At 39.4% G+C, this 15,686-nt stretch overlaps 1 long non-coding RNA gene across 3 annotated transcripts in view; it reads left to right on the forward strand.

The window, feature by feature from the left end:
• Positions 1 to 373: 373 nt before the first annotated feature.
• LOC111753069 (uncharacterized) overlaps positions 374 to 15,686 on the forward strand; it is a 73,430-nt gene continuing 58,117 nt past the window's right edge. For all 3 annotated transcript variants that reach the window (XR_002787925.2, XR_010318694.1, XR_002787924.2), the window contains exon 1: positions 374 to 3,969. This is a non-coding gene — a long non-coding RNA (uncharacterized LOC111753069). The remainder of the gene's footprint in view (positions 3,970 to 15,686) is intronic.

The following is a 15,686-nucleotide window of genomic DNA, read 5'->3' on the forward strand; positions in this document are numbered from 1 at the left end:
TCAAACCTTCAGAGGCTTAAAGCCCCAACATATTATGGAGTCCATTTCCAATATGTAATCCTGTATAAAAATAATAGTAGTCCATAATGTAAGAGGAAGGAAAATCAACAAGATCCTAATTTTTTCCTATGACTTCTTCTATAGTTTAAACAAAAAATAATCGCATTCAAATTCTTCAAAAGCAATTTGGAGCTTCTGTTTTTCTGTTCATCTAATAATGTACTTAATATACCTTTTGGATCATCAGTTCTAATTGAGTACCTACTATGTGCCAGACACTGTATTTTATGCTGAATTACAAAATAGAGTGATTTAACAGAGAATGAGTAGTGAACTATTTACTTAATTAGGTTGTCAGAAAAGTTTCCTAGGGTGGGGATGGGGTTTAAGTTGAGGCCTGAATGATAAGCTGGGGCTTTTAAGTTGAGGCCCCAGCTGTACAAAGATCAACCCAAAAAAAAAAAAAAATCCCATTGCCGTTGAGTTGACTCCAACTCATAGTGACCTAATTGGACAGAGTAGAACTGCCTCAGGGTTTCAAGGAGCACCTGGTGGATTTGAACTGCTGACCTTGTGGTTAGCAGCCATAGCTCTTAATCACTACACCACGAGGGTTTCCTGCAAAGAGCAAGGGAAAGAGCAATATAGAAAGAACTCCAGAAGAAACAGGATCCTGGACATCAAGAAGCGACTCCCCTGCCCCAGTCAGGGAGATAGACCTGTAGAGATCTAATTTTAACAAATGCAGTGTGGTTCCTGCTGTACTAGCTGTTAAGAACAGAGCATTCTGAGAGCCTAGCAGGGCAGGGTGATTAACCAGAGCTAAGTGAGAACTGTGGAAGGGCTGTGCCAAGCAGAGTATGGAAAGATGTAGAGTAGCACTGTGAAGGCCTAAACCCTGGCTTCACCAGAGATGTCTGTTAAGACAGATTGCTGGGCTGCACTCCATATTCACTGAATCAGGAACTCTGAGTTGGCTGCCTGGGGGGCTGTGTTTGTAACAAGCACCTTTGTCGATTCTGATGTGAGACATTTTGGAACACTCTGGTTTAGAGAGTAGATTGAAGGCAGAAAGAAGACTTGGGCACACACCTAAGTGCTTCTCAACTTCATTTTATCTGTGAAATGGAGATTATAATACCATCTCCCTCACTGGGTAACTAAGAGGATTAAACAGGGCACTGGGCCCACTGTAGGCAGAGCTGATACCAGAGAACTCGCTGAATGTCTACGAAAGAGGCAATTAAACTCCTCAAAGAAAACTGGAGATTTACTCTCAGGAAAGGCCAAACCTGAAGGAATCTTGGGCTTGGATATAAGCCTAGAACCGCTCCTAGCCCCAGAGAAACCCTAGTGCTGAGTCAGCTCTCTCCCTGAGGGTGTGTTTGTGAAGTCTTATCTCATGGGACTATTAGAAAAACATAGCTTTGATCATAATTGAGTAAAGAACTGACCAAGTTGTCCCCGAGCTCACTGAACATGTCTTCGGAGCTTGCCTTTTAAAGGAAATGACTATGGCAATGTTACAGCTGTGGGAAACAAGCAAGGGAGACTGGAAAAGCAGCATCCAAAGTTGGGGAGGAAGCCAGTTTCCACTAGGGCAAAAGGACAGCGAACAGCTGCAAAGTTGTCAAATGTTTGTAGGAAGGAAACAGCTGGCATTGCCTCACTGTTGTTTTTCTTTTCTATTTTTACTTCCTCCTTTAAAATTCAAATTGATTTAAAGGATTTTCCCTCTCTGTACCCAAGGCTAACCCTTGACCAATTCTAAGAGCTGCCTCCAGAGAGAATGTCATCTTGTTGAGAGAGGGAAGTTCTGGGGAATTTGGGGAGTTAGTTGGGCAGGCTTTGGCAGTGTGACCCTAAGAGGTGGGTCAGGACTGGGAAATGATGAATTGACTGAAACCTCTGCTACAGTCTACACAGCCTGAGAACGGCCACTTGCAGCTGACAGCTGAGCCCTTTCCACATGGTTGGCAGTCTGACAAGCCTTGAGGAAAGAAGGGAGTGATGTCCTCCCCTTAACTATAAAATGGCTTACCTTATTCTAAACTAACTACCCACAAACCAACAAGCGACCAAACAAAACCACTTACTTTAGGATTAGCACCAAAAAAGTTATTTTCAGAAAGTGGTCAAGGTTATTTGCAGATTTGTAAAAAAAAAAAAAAAAAAGGCCTGTCCGTCTAGCCTCCAATTCATTCCCAATGTAGAAGAAATGCTGAAAATTCCTTTTTGTACTGATTTCTTTTCAGCTCTACTTCTTCATAGAGATAGTTCTGGTAAAGAATTAGTTTCCCGGTATTGTAGTGAGAAGGAGAATGGGTCTCAGATTTTGTACTTTGTGATATGAGGGATGGTAGCAGGATGATGTTAAAGAAGTGTTCATTCAGTCATGCAGAGACAGTGAGCGGTGAGAGGAAGACCACGAGCTTTGGGGCCAGCCAGGCCTAGGCCCAAATTTCTTTGGGGCTCTGTACTAGCTAGGCCCTTGAGCAAGACGTCTTCCCCATTAGAATTTTCTTGTCTGTTACGTGCCAGGCACTGTGCACTGTCTGGTAGCCTCCAATAAATGGTCATTCCCTTGTCCTTGAGACTTAACCTGGGGCCAGTTATCCAGTCATCTAACTTATTGGAGGCCCAGATAGTTCTTTGTATTGTTAAAGTAACCCCAAAAAAACCCAGTTGTTAAAGTAAGTAATGTTTATTAACAACTGAAGCTTTCTAACCAAAGTCAGGAGTGTGAGGCCCTTGCAGACCTCACACTCCTGACTCCCAAGCAAATGACCACGCTGGAGAGTGTCTGATCCTATAAAAGAAGCATGAATACACTTCTCTATAAGTGCAGGAGAGAGAAAGGTGGTTTGTTGGAGAGGGGGTTGTAGAAGGTTTCTGAGGTCAAGGTACATTTGAAGTGAGTCTTATTCACCAGATAGACAAGATTGGCTGGAAGTAGGAATGGGAGAAAAACGAAGAAAAGAGCATGGTGGTGTGCCCTGCAGGGTCATAAGATGAAATGGTAAACAGCTTTATGTGGCCCATGGGAATGGAGGAAGAGTCAATGAAAGGAGAGGAAGGAAGAATATAGGATTCCGATAATATGAAGAACCGTGGGTAACATGTAGGGAATTTGGAAGTTCTTCCTTGTCAATGTGGTGTCTTTAAAGAGCTTAATAAGGGTAGAAATGGCTCACTCTGATTTATATTTTAAAAGGTACAGTTATGAGGGCCTCAACTAAGGTAGTAGAGCATAAAATGACGACATGTCTGCAGATTTGAGATATATTTAGAAAGTAAACTCTACGTGGCTTGGTGAACAGTGAGATGTGAGAAGTCAGTGGGTTAGGAAAAATTCAAGATAACTCTTGAGCTTGTAGCATCAATCCCTGGGTAGCATATGATGTTGTTTTGCTTATCTGTTGCTGCATAACAACCCACCCCAAAACTTCTTAGTAGCTTAATATAGCAACCACTTTCTTTGCCCATGATTCTAACGGTTGGCTGGGGATTAGCTGGGTGGTTCTTCCGGCAGTCACAAGACAGGCCTCGGCTGGTTTGGGGGCCCCGCCAAACCATGTGGTTATAATTAGATAGTAAATGGGGCTGGAACATTATATATAGATTCGTTTACATAATGCTGCCTTGGCAGCATCAGCTGGAAGTCTGGGACTTCTCTCTCTTTACGTGTGTCTCTCCATGTAGTTCTCTTGTGGTGGCTAGATCACAAAAGCAAGTATTCCAAAAAGACAAAGCTGTGATATGTAAGTGCTTATTAAGATTCTGCTTGCATCATGCTTGCTAAAGCCCAATTGGCTAAGCCCAGAATCAGTGTAGAAGGGGAACTTACAAGGGTGTAACTGCTGAGAAGCATGGTTCATTCAAAGTAAGAGTTTACCTCAAAGACTATAAGACAGGGGATAGAAGGAGAGAAATGGCTTTGGAAGGAAGAGATCATTACATCAGTGTCTGGTATGTTTGCATGTCCCAAATGGCTTTGGGATATTTAGATGGACTTATCTATTAGGATTCCCTGAGTGGCACATATGGTTAAGCACTTAGCTACTAACTGAAAGGCTGGCAGTTCAAATCCACCCAAAGGTGGCTCGAAAGAAAGACCCAGTGATCTATTTCCAAAAGGTCACAACCATTGAAAACTATGAAGCATTAGGTCTCTTCGAAAAGGCTTGGGGTGGCCATGAGTTGGAATTGACTCAACAGCAACTGATTTGGGCTTTTTTTGTGTGGCAGGGAGGCTCTTAGGCAGTTAGAAATTTGAGTCTAGAATTGGGATTAGAGGGCAGAGATACAAGATAACAGGACTTGATCATTACAGCCACAGGAGTAGAGGAGATGACCCAGAGACAGTGAATAGAGAAAGGAAGGATGAGGCTCAAAGGTAGGAGGAAAGAGAGAGAGAAGGCAAACGAAGTTCAGCAAGAACATTGCTGTGTAAAGGAAGTCAAAGCGAGAGAAGTGAGCTCCATGAAACAGGAAAAGGGATGGGCAGTACTCTAAAGTGCTGTGGAAAGATTGTGGGCGATACAGCCAGAGAAGAAGCCATAGATCAGTTAGTAGGACGTAAGAGTAGAGAGAAGGACCAAGTTGTTGAGAGGTTGGTAAGTGTCAGGTGGTCCACCAGACTCTATATAGGATCAGTCATGATACACGCAAGCAGCCCTGGTGGCGCATTGGGCACTTGACTGTTAACTGGAAGGTTGGTGGTTCAAACCCACCAGGTGCTGTGTGGGGGAGGGATGTGGCAGTCTGCTTTCATAAAGATCTCAGCCTTGGAAACCCTATGGGGCAGTTTTACTCTGTCAGCTAGGGTTGCTGTAAGTTGGAATCAACTTGAAAGCAATGGGTATGATACATGTACGGTTCGTTGTAGGGGTGGGGAGGAGAGAAGTTTAACTTGGTGGGTAAGCAGGGTAGCCAAGAACATTAATTCTAGACCATATCACCTGTTGGGAATAGGAGTTCTTATGACATCCTGCCAGTCTTGTCTCAGGACCCAGACCGGCGGCTACTCCGATCCCAGGACATCTGCCTAAAGTCATACTCTACAGCGATTCACAGTCATGTGTCATAGCTCAGAATCTAGCGACAGATAAGTTATTTTGCAAACACTTCTATTTAATGCCTGTTGGAGAGACATTCTCTAGAAGGAGATACAAGAAATTGATAAAAGTGGTTGCTCTAGGGAGGGGAAGTGTGTGACAAGGGGACGAGAGTGGGAGGGAGATCTATTTTCACTGTATTAATTTTTGGTACTGTATGAACTTTTTAAAAAACTGTGCACGTTTGTCAGTTTTTTTTTTCTTTCTTAGATTAAGAAAACAAAATAACTGCTTGCACAGTCACAGGCAGCCAGCCACCAGTATTCTATTCATAGGGAAGCAGAGCAGAGGCCTGCGAAGTCTTCTTTGCTTGGTCTTCCTTTTAATCCACTTCCTGCCAAAGACTTCACTGCTGGTAGAAGCCATTGTCAACACAGACCATGAGCTTGCAGGTCACAGACTTCTCTGAGAAGAAAGTTCTGTATGCCCTCTTGAGAAGAGTGTTCAAATACGTTGTTTCAGACACATTTTCTTATGTGTTGGACTCCCTGAAGCCCATCTTTGGTGTCCAGGTTATGAAATTTCCTCTGGCTGACGCCCAATTGTTAGACTGGCAAGACCAGATCATTTCAGAAACCTTGCAGCTGGTTCAGAGTAGAGGCAATGTGTTTCTCTTGGATTACAGACAAGAAGCTGCGGACCAGAATATATCAGGCTAGAAAAAAAACTTTTTGGTAAATAAAGTTTGAATTCTAGAAAGCAGCAAGGACTTTGTACGTTAGACTAAGCAGACACTGACTTGGTCTCTTGGAACCTTAAAGTCGAAATCATGGCTCAATTCCTAATGATTGTACAGGAATTTACAGCAAGTATTTCTGGACGCTAATCTGATCCTGGCTTGGATTTTAGGCTCCATGTTTTCCCTTGTCTCCAACTTCTTCATCTACTTGTTTTTAAATTTTGCATAATAAGAAATGGAATGGGAAATAATCAAGGTACATTAATATGAAAGAATAATCCTTTTTAATTATTTATTTCAAATGCGTATCTGTTTTCATTCACATTTGGTAATCTTTTGTTCCCCGTCACCTATTTTTATAATCTCTTGCATGTATTTAATAGTAGCAAGCACTGTCCCACACTCTTTATGTATATCATCTGATTTAATCCTCACAACAGACCTATATATTCCCATTTTGTAAATGGAGAAACTAGGGTTCTGAGAAATAAAGCCTCCTTTCAGAGTTTGCCAAGATTACACAGCAAGAAAGTGTTGAACCCAGGATATGAACCCAGTGTGCCCCCAACGCCCACCTGATCCTGTCTTCCTTTCTATGGGCACAGTAAATATTAGGACATGCAATTATGTCAAACACGTGTCAACTCTCTTTTGCATTTAAGGAAGCTGAGATTTAGAGAAAATGAGTTACCTGAGATCACGTAGCAGGTTAGAGTCTTTTGACTTTAAGTCGAAATGTTCTACAGTCTAAGAAATCTGAAAACCATAGCGACGTGAAAAGGAGAATATAATTTCTTTGCTCTTTATGTTAGACATTAAGTGGATGATATAAATAGGAAGACTTTTAGGTTTCCTTAAACAAAAATATAAACAAATTGCTTTTTTGTTAACTCTTTAGATCCAAAACATTTGACAAAAATTCATTCTTTTTCTTGTATTGTGTTTTAGCTTAAAGTTTGTAGTGCAAATTACTTTTTCATTCAAAAAATTTATACACAAATTGCTCTGTGACATTAGTTGTAATCCCCACAAAAATTCATTTTTTAATAAATGCGTACTTTCATACCTGAACACGCAGAAACTGGCATCTTAGCAAAATACTTCTATCCCACTCCCACGTCTTTGTTAAAGAATCAAGACATACAGAGCTTAATTAGAAGAGTTTTATAATTGTGCTACAGTTGGATTTTGTGATTTGCTTTCATTTGTAAAGTCGGCGTTTCAGTTATAATCATTTTAATAAAATCTGGGTCTGTGCTCAACATCTGAAGCCGTATCCACCTGGGTAGTGTCTGGCATTGAATTTCCGGAGTCTTTATTAAGACTATTTCACATATTCAAGCCATCTAACCTTCCTCTGATGAGCAGGGGTTAAATTCAACACCAATTTTGGCCTCAGCAATAATAACAGACAAAAACCCCCTCTCTATTAATACACACACATTAACTCATTCATTTAGTCACTTTTTACTGGTATAATTATAACGTCTGGTTCTCTAGTGAGGGTTCTTTCAAGTCCTAGCAGAGAGCCCATACCAGCGTTACATGTAACAGAGTGTTTGAATGAACAGAAATTCTGATGTGTTTAACTGCTCTTTCAAAAAGATATTTATTTACAATGATAATTATTTTAGGATTCCTGTAAATAAAAAAATAGGCTATAAAATAGATTTGCTTTATAATTTTTGCTTGGGTGTATATATCAATTTCCTTTTAACTCTTTGGGTATTTTTGCAGCAGGGTAGTTAGTGCCTTTTAGAACTGGTGGGCTTTCCTTTCAAGAGAGTTCTCAGGCTCAGATGCCACAGATGTATGGGAACAGGGCTACACTGTAAGTGTACTGTGATCTTTAGGTAAACGGAAACAGTCGGATGTATCCCTTTCATTGGTTTAGTAAGAGTTTTTTTGGTAGGATCTTTTTTGAAATTATGGAATATTTCAAATTAACAAAAATATCTAATGAATACCTATGTACCCACCACCCAGTTTAATAAAACTGTATCTCTTTGCCATATCTGCTTCAGATTCTTTTTTTTTTTTTTTTTTAAAGAAATAACAGTGATAGCTACAAATCATTCTACGACTGGCTTTGTCCATTTAACATTACGTTTGAGATTTGTCCATGATGAAATACACAGGTCTCATTCATTAATTTTAACTTGAGTATTTCATTATATAAATAACCACAATGTCCTTATTCATTTTCTAGTTAAAGGGTATGAGTTTGTTTCCAAGTTTTTACTATTACGGATCGTGAGCCATGAACATTCTGGTCCATATCACCTTGTGCTCATTTCTCTAGGCAAAGCCTAGGGTGGAACTGACGGATCTGGGGTTATGTACATCTTCAGGCCTTTTCTTTTTTGAAGAATGGGAAGTCGGCTGATATTTTCAGCTAGTTACCATTTTGAAAATCCCAAAATTTATTGAAATAGTCTAAGTATATTTGAACACCCTTGCTGTTTTATTTTTTTATGCAGTGCAACTACGAGTAAAATTAAGAATGCATTTTGAAGGCTTTCATTTTGCCAGCCATTCATAGGATGAATCAGACATAAATGGCTTCAACTCACTCTGCCTTATTGCTTTTAATTTCACTTTCATATTTAATTAGTTTAAAACAGTTCACAGATTTTAGTAAAATAAGGATATAAAAGGTGGCAAACAGTTTTATGTTCTGAAGAATATGAAATAGAAGAGGCTCCAAAGATGAAGGAAGTGTCTGAGACAAAGAAGAATAAACCCCTTCAACAAGAGAAGGTGCCAGAGCACCAAGCTCAGAAAAAAACAGGAGAGGACAGTGAAGGCAGCTTTTTGGGCATGTCCACCAGCTCCAACTGACCACTTACAAGCTCCCGATGGAGACCACTTGGGTCATAGTTGGTATCTCAGATACTTAGTGCTGCTGTAACAGAAATACCACAAGTGGGAGGCTTTAAAGAACTGAAATTTATTTTCTAATATTTCAGGAGGATAGGAGTCTAAACTCAAGGTGTGGCTCTAAGGGGAGGATGTTAGTATTCCTGGACATTTCTTGGCATGTGTTCTCTCCCTGTGTGTGTCTCTGAGTCTGTTCTGCTCTTTGTGTGTGTGTTTTAGGTGAAAGTTTACAGCACAAATTAGTTTCTTATTCAAAAATTTATACACAAATTGTTTTGTGACATTGGTTGCAATCCCTGCAATGTGTCAGCATTCTCCCCTTTCCCTTTACACCCTGGGTTCCCCCTGTCCATTGGTCCAGGTTTCCTGTCTTTTCCTGCCTTCTCGTCTTTGCTTTTGGGCAGATGTTGCCATCTGGTCTTGTATACTTGATTGAGCAGTGTAGTGGTTAAGTGCTACGACTGCTAACCAAGAGGTCGGCAGTTTGAATATGCCAGGCGCTCCTTGGGAACTCTATGGGGCAGTTCTACCCTGTCCTATAGGGTCGCTATGAGTCGGAATCAACTTGACAGCAGTGGGTTTGGCTTTTTTTTTGTTGCCATTTGGTCTTGTATACTTGATAGAACTAAGAAGCACATTCCTCACCTTTGTTATTGCTTATTTTATAGGCTTTGGACTTCAGGTGTGGCTTCACCCTGAATTAGCAGGGTGTCTGGGGGGCCATAGTCTTGGGGTTCCTCCATTCTCTGCAGACCAGTAAGTCTGGTCTTTTTTTGTGGATTTTAATTTTGTTCTACATTTTTCTCCTGCTCTGTGGGGAACCCTCTATTAAGATCCCTGTCAGAGCAGTCGTTGGTGGTAGCCGGGCATCATCTAATTGTTCTGGGCTCAGGCTGGTGGAAGCTGTGGTTCATGTTGTCCATTAGTGCTTTGGATTAATATCTTCCTTGTGTCTTTGGTTTTCTAGATTATCCTTTGCTACGAACGTGATGGGAACAATAGATGTATTTTAGATGGCCCCTTGCAAACTTTTAAGACCCTAGGTGCTACTCACCAAAGTAGGATGTAGGACGTTTTCGTCATGAAATATGTTATGCCAATTGACCTTGATGTCCCCTAAGACCACGGTCCCCAGCTCTCAGCCCCAGTAACTCAGTAACTCAGGATGTTTGGATGTGTCTGGGAAGCTTCTACGGCTTTGCCTTCGTCAAGTTTTACTGACTTACCCTCAATTGTGTGTTGTCTTTCCCTTCACCAAAGTTAACGCTTGTCTACCATCTAATTAGTGATTTCCCCTCCCACCTCTTCCCTCTCTCATAACCACCAAAGATTGTTTTTTTCTGTGTGTAAACCATCTTTTGAGCTTTTATAATAGTGGTCTCACACAATATCTGTCCTTTTGTGATCGACTTATCTCACTTAGCATAGTGCCCTCCAGATTCGTCCCTGTTGTGAGTTGTTTTGTGGATTCATCATTGTGCTTTATTGTTGCATATTCCATTGTGTGTATGTACTGCAATTTGTTTATTCATTCTTCTGTTGACTGGCACTTAGGTTGTTTCCACGTTTTTGCAATTGTGAATAATGCTGCATTGAACTGTAGGATATATTCCCAGGAGTGTGATTGCTGGATCATATGATATTTCTATTTCTAGGTTTTTAAAGAGGTGCTATATTGTTTTCCACAGTGGTTGTACCATTTTACATTTCTACCAGCAGTGCATAAGAGTTCCAATCTCCCCGCAACTTCTCCAACATTTGTTATTTTCTATTTTGTTTTTTTATTAATGCAAGTAGTATCAGGGTGAGATGGTATCTCATTGTAGTTTTAATTTGCATTTTTCTAATGGCTAATGATTCCAAGCATTTTCCCATGTAGCTGTTAGCTGCCTGTCTTAGGCTGGGTTCTCTAGAGAAGCAAAATCAGTAAAGCATATAAATATGTATATAAATAAATAAAAGAGAGATTTATATCAAGGGAATGGCTCACGCGGTTGTAGAGGCTGGGAGGCTCCAAATCCACGGGTCAGACTGGAGGCTTCTCCTGACTCAGGTAGCTGCAGGGACTGGCGAACCCAAGGATTGGCAGCTCAGACAGCAGACCTATAGCTCACAGGCTGTGGGGACTGACAAATCCCAAGATTGGCAGGCAAGATGGCAGGTAAGCTGCTAGCTCAAGTCCCAGGAACTGGAGGCCAGAAGAACAGGAACCAGTTGCAAGATTCAGAGTGAGCAAAAGCCCAGGAGCCTTGCCAGAAAATCCATCTACAATTGATGCAGGCCACACCCGATGGAAATTTACTTTCAACTGATTGGCTACTCACAGCAGACCCCTTAATGGAGGCGATCACACTATATTAAATCTTATCATGGATGTGATTACTTCATTATAGGCCTGCCAAACTACATCATAACTGCCAAGGTACTGAGAATTATGATCTTTGGTGAAGTGCCTGTTCATATCCTTTGCCCATTTTTTAATTGGGTTATTTGTCTTTTTGTTATTGGGGTCTTGAAGTATTTCATAGATTTTAGAGATTAGATCCTTACTGGCTATCTCATAGCCAATTTTTTTCCCCAGTCTGTAGGTTCTCTTGTTACTTTTTTGGTGAAGTCTTTTGAAGAGCATAAATATTTAATTTTAACGTGTTCCCAGTTATCTAGTTTATCTTCAGGTGTTTTTCTACCATTAGTTGTGGTTTGTATTGTATTTATGCCATGCATTAGGGCTCCTAACCATGTCCCTATCTTTTCTTCCATGATCTTCAGCGTTTTAGATTTTATATATAGGTCTTTGATCCATTTTGAGTTAGTTTTTGTGTGTGGTGTGAGGTATGGGTCCTGTTTCATTTTTTTAAAGATGGACATCCAGTTTTCCCAGCACCATTTGTTAAAAAGACTGTCTTTCCCCCCCATTTAATGGACTTTGGTTCTTTGTCAATAGTGAGCTGAACACAGGCGTATGGATTTATATCTGGGTTCTTGATTACATCCCATTGGTCTATGTCTCTGTCTTGTACCAGTACCAGGCTGTTTTGACTACTATATACCATATAGTAGATTTCAAGATCAGGTAGTGTGATGCCTTCTACTTTTTTTTTTCATCAATAATGCTTTGCTTATCTGGGCCTCTTTGCTTTCCATATAAACTTGGTGATTACTTTTTCCATCTTGTTATGGAATGCTGTTGGTATTTGGATCAAAATTACTTTATATCTCTATATCAGTTTGGGTGGAATTGACACTTTTGTAATGTGAGTCTTCTTATCCATGAACATGGTATGTGTTTTCCATTTAAGTAGGTCTCTCTCGGTTTCTTGCAGTAGTGTTTTGTAGTTTTTTTTGTATAGGTCTTTTATGTCCCTGGTTAGATTTATTCCTAACTATTTTGTCTTTTTCAGGAATATTATAGATGGTATTGTTTTCCTGATTTCCTTTTCGAAGTTCTCTTTGTATATAGGAATCCAACTGCTTTTTGTAACGTCTATCTTGTATCCTACTTCTTTGCTGAATCTTTCTATTAGTTTCAGTAGTCTTCCAGTGGAATCTTTGGGGTTCTGTATGTATAGGATCATATCACCTGCAAATGGGGATAGTTTTACTTCTTCCTTTCCAATTTGGATGCCCTTTATTTCTTCTTCTTGACTTACTCTAGACAGGACTTCCAGACAATGGTAAATAGGAGTGGTGATAAAGGGCATACTTGTTTTGTTCCTGTCCTCAGGGGAATGCTTTCAGTGTCTCTTCATTGCGAATGATGCTGGCTGTTGGTTTTGTATAGGTGCCCTCTATTATGTTGAGAAATTTCCCTTATATTTCTATTTTATTGACAGTTTTTTTTTTTTTAAATCAGGAATGGGTGTTGGACTTTACCACATGTCTTTTCTGCATCAATTGAGATGATCATGTGATTCATTTCTTTTGTTCTGTTTACATGGTGGATTACATTGATTGATTTTCTAATGTTGAATCATCCTTGCATATCTCTTATGAATTGCACTTGGTAGTGGTGTATTTTTTTTTTATATCATGCTGAATTATTTTGCCTAGAATTTTGCTGAGAATTTTTGCATCTATAATGGTCTGTAATTTTCCTTTCTGTAGTGTCTTTGCTTGGCTTAGGTATCAGGGTTATTCTGGCTTCATAGAATGAATTCAGGAATATTCCTTCCTTTTCTATGCTCTGAAATAGTTTGAGTAGTACTGGTGTGAGCTTTTCTCTGAATGTTTGGTAGAATTCTCCAGTGATGCCATCTGGGACAGAGCTTTTTTTTGTTTTGTTTTTTTGTACCTCTTCAATCTCTCTCTCTCTCTCTTTTTTGCCATGGGTCTGTTCAGATTTTCTACCTCAGTTTGTGTTAGTTTAGGTAGGTAGTGTTTTTCTGGAAATTTGCCCATTTCCTCTAGGTTTTCAAATTCATTGGAGTACAATTTTTCATAGTTTTCTGTTATGACCCTTTTTATTTCAGTTGGGTCTGCTATAAGATCCCCTGTCTCATTTCTTATTTGGGTTATTTGACTCCTCTCCTGTTTTCCTTTTGTCAGTTTGGCCAGTGGTTTGTGGATTTTGTTGGTCTTTTTAAAGGACCAGCTTTTGGTCTTGGTGATTCTTTCTGTTGTTTTTCTGTTCTCTAGTTCATTTATTTCTGCTCTAATTTTTATTATTTCCTTTCTTCTGATGGCTGTGGGCTTCTTTTGTTGTTCTCTTTCTAACTGTTAGAGTTGTAGCACTAACATTTTGATTTTGGCCTATTCTTTTTTGATATGTTTGTTTATGACTATAAATTGACCTCTGAGCATTACTTTCGCTCTGTCCCAAAGGTTTGGTATAATGTGTTTTAATTCTCATTTGATTATAGGAATTTTTTTTATTGCCTCTTTGCTATTTTTCTGTTACCCAGTTGTTTTTAAGAAAGGTGTTATTCAGTTTCCTTGCTCTTCCTGTTATTGGTTTCTACTTTTACAATGTGATCAGAGAGAATGCTTTGTATAATATTCATGTTTTGGATATTATTTTGGGTTGCTTTGTGGCCTAAAATGTGGTTGTTTTAGTCATCTAGTGCTGCCATAACAGAAAATAACCACACGTGGATGGCTTTAACAAAGAGAAATTTATTTTCTCACAGTCTAGTAAGTTACAAGTCCAAATTCAGGGCATTAGCTCCAGAAGAAGGCTTTTTCTAACTGTTGGCTCTGGAGAAAGGTCCTTGTCCTTGATCTTCCCTTGGTCACGGAGCTTTTTTGGGGGGCAGGCACCCTGTGTCCAAAGGATTCGCTGTGCCCCTGGTGCTGCTTTCTTGGTGGTATGAGGTCACCAACTCTCTGCTTGCTTCCCTTTCCTTTTAACTCCTGAGAGATAAAAGGTGGTGCAGGCCACACCCCAGGGAAACCCCCTTTACCTTGGATCAGGGAGGTGACGGAGTAAGGGTGGTGTTTTAGTCCCACCCTAATTGTCTCAACATAAAACTACAATCACATAATGGAGGACAATCACACAATACTGGGAATCATGGCCTAACCAGGTTGATACACACATTTTTGTGGGGACATAATTCAATCCATGAAAATGGTCTGTTCTGGAGAATGCTGCATGTGCACTGTAAAAGAATGTATACTTTTCTGCTCTTGGGTGGAGTGTTCTATGTATGTCTATAAAGTCAACTTGTTTCTTCTATATTTTTGTTGAGTTTCTTTATAAATGTTCTATCCTTTACCAAGAGTGGCATGCTGAAGTCTCCTACTCTTATTGTAGAACTATTTATTTCTCTTTTCAGTGGTGTTAGAATTTATGTATTTTGGAACCCTGTCATTGGGTGTGTAGATGTTTACCAGCGTTATGTCTTCTTGGTGGATTGTCACTTTAATCATTATATAATGTCCTTCCTAGTATTTTATGGTCAGTTTTGCCTTAAAGTCTATTTTATCTGAGATTAGTATCACCACTTCTGCCCTTTTTTGGTTACCATTTGCCTGATATATATATATATATATATATATTTTTTTTTTTCATCCTTTGGTTTTTAATATATTTATTTCTTTGTGTCTAAGGTGTGTCTCTTGAGGACAGCATATTGATTTTTTTTTTTTTTTCCATTTCACCACTCTCTGTCTCTTTATGGGTGCATTTAAGCCACTTACATTCAGTGCGATTATCAATAGGTATGAGTTTATTGCTGTCATATTATTGTGCTTTTTTTTTTTTTTTTTTTTTTTTTTGTGATGCTAACATTTTCTTTGTTCCTCTTAGTTTCCTTCCTGTGCTGAGTTCCTTTTGTTTACAGATTTCGTTTTCTTTTCTTTTGTTATTATATTTTGTGTTACTGAATGTTTATGTTTTTCTTCTGTTGAGTAGGTTTGTTAACTTACTTTGTGGTTACTTGGAAATTTACCCTTATCTCCCTGAGTTTGATTTGAACCAGTCTTTTATTACTGGATATCACCTTAACTTCCTCTCTATTTGAAAGTTCTATACTTACACTGTTTAGGCTCCCTTTTATTGTTTTGAAGTTGTCGTCATTTATAGACTAATGTCTCTATGCCCCTATTTTATGTCTTTTAGCTTTGTTTTATTATTAAGAGTTCTTTACCTAGGTTGGTATCTGGCTGATGCTGTCCTGTGTCCTGGACTCTGGTTGTTGTTTGCTGTTGTTGGTTCTCTAACCGAAGGACTCCTTTTAGTAGTACTTATAAGTTTGGTTTAGTTTGTGCAAATTCCCTTAATTTCTTTTTATTTGGAAATGTCCTACTTTTGCCATATTTGAGAGAGAATTTTGTAGGATGTATTATTCTTGGTTGGCAGTTTTTTTCTTTCAAGGTTTATATATGTCCTCCCTTTGCTTTCTTGCCTGGATGGCTTCTGCCAAGTAATCAGACCTTAACATTATTTTTTCCCCTTTGTAAGTAACTTTTCCTTTTTCTCGAGTTGCTCTCAGGATTCTTTCTTTGTCTTTGGTGTTGGTAAATGTGATTATGAATTGTCTTGGAGACTTTCATTTGGAGTCTACACTATT

This window comes from Loxodonta africana, chromosome 20, assembly GCF_030014295.1.
Source record: "Loxodonta africana isolate mLoxAfr1 chromosome 20, mLoxAfr1.hap2, whole genome shotgun sequence".
Lineage (NCBI taxonomy): Eukaryota > Metazoa > Chordata > Mammalia > Proboscidea > Elephantidae > Loxodonta > Loxodonta africana.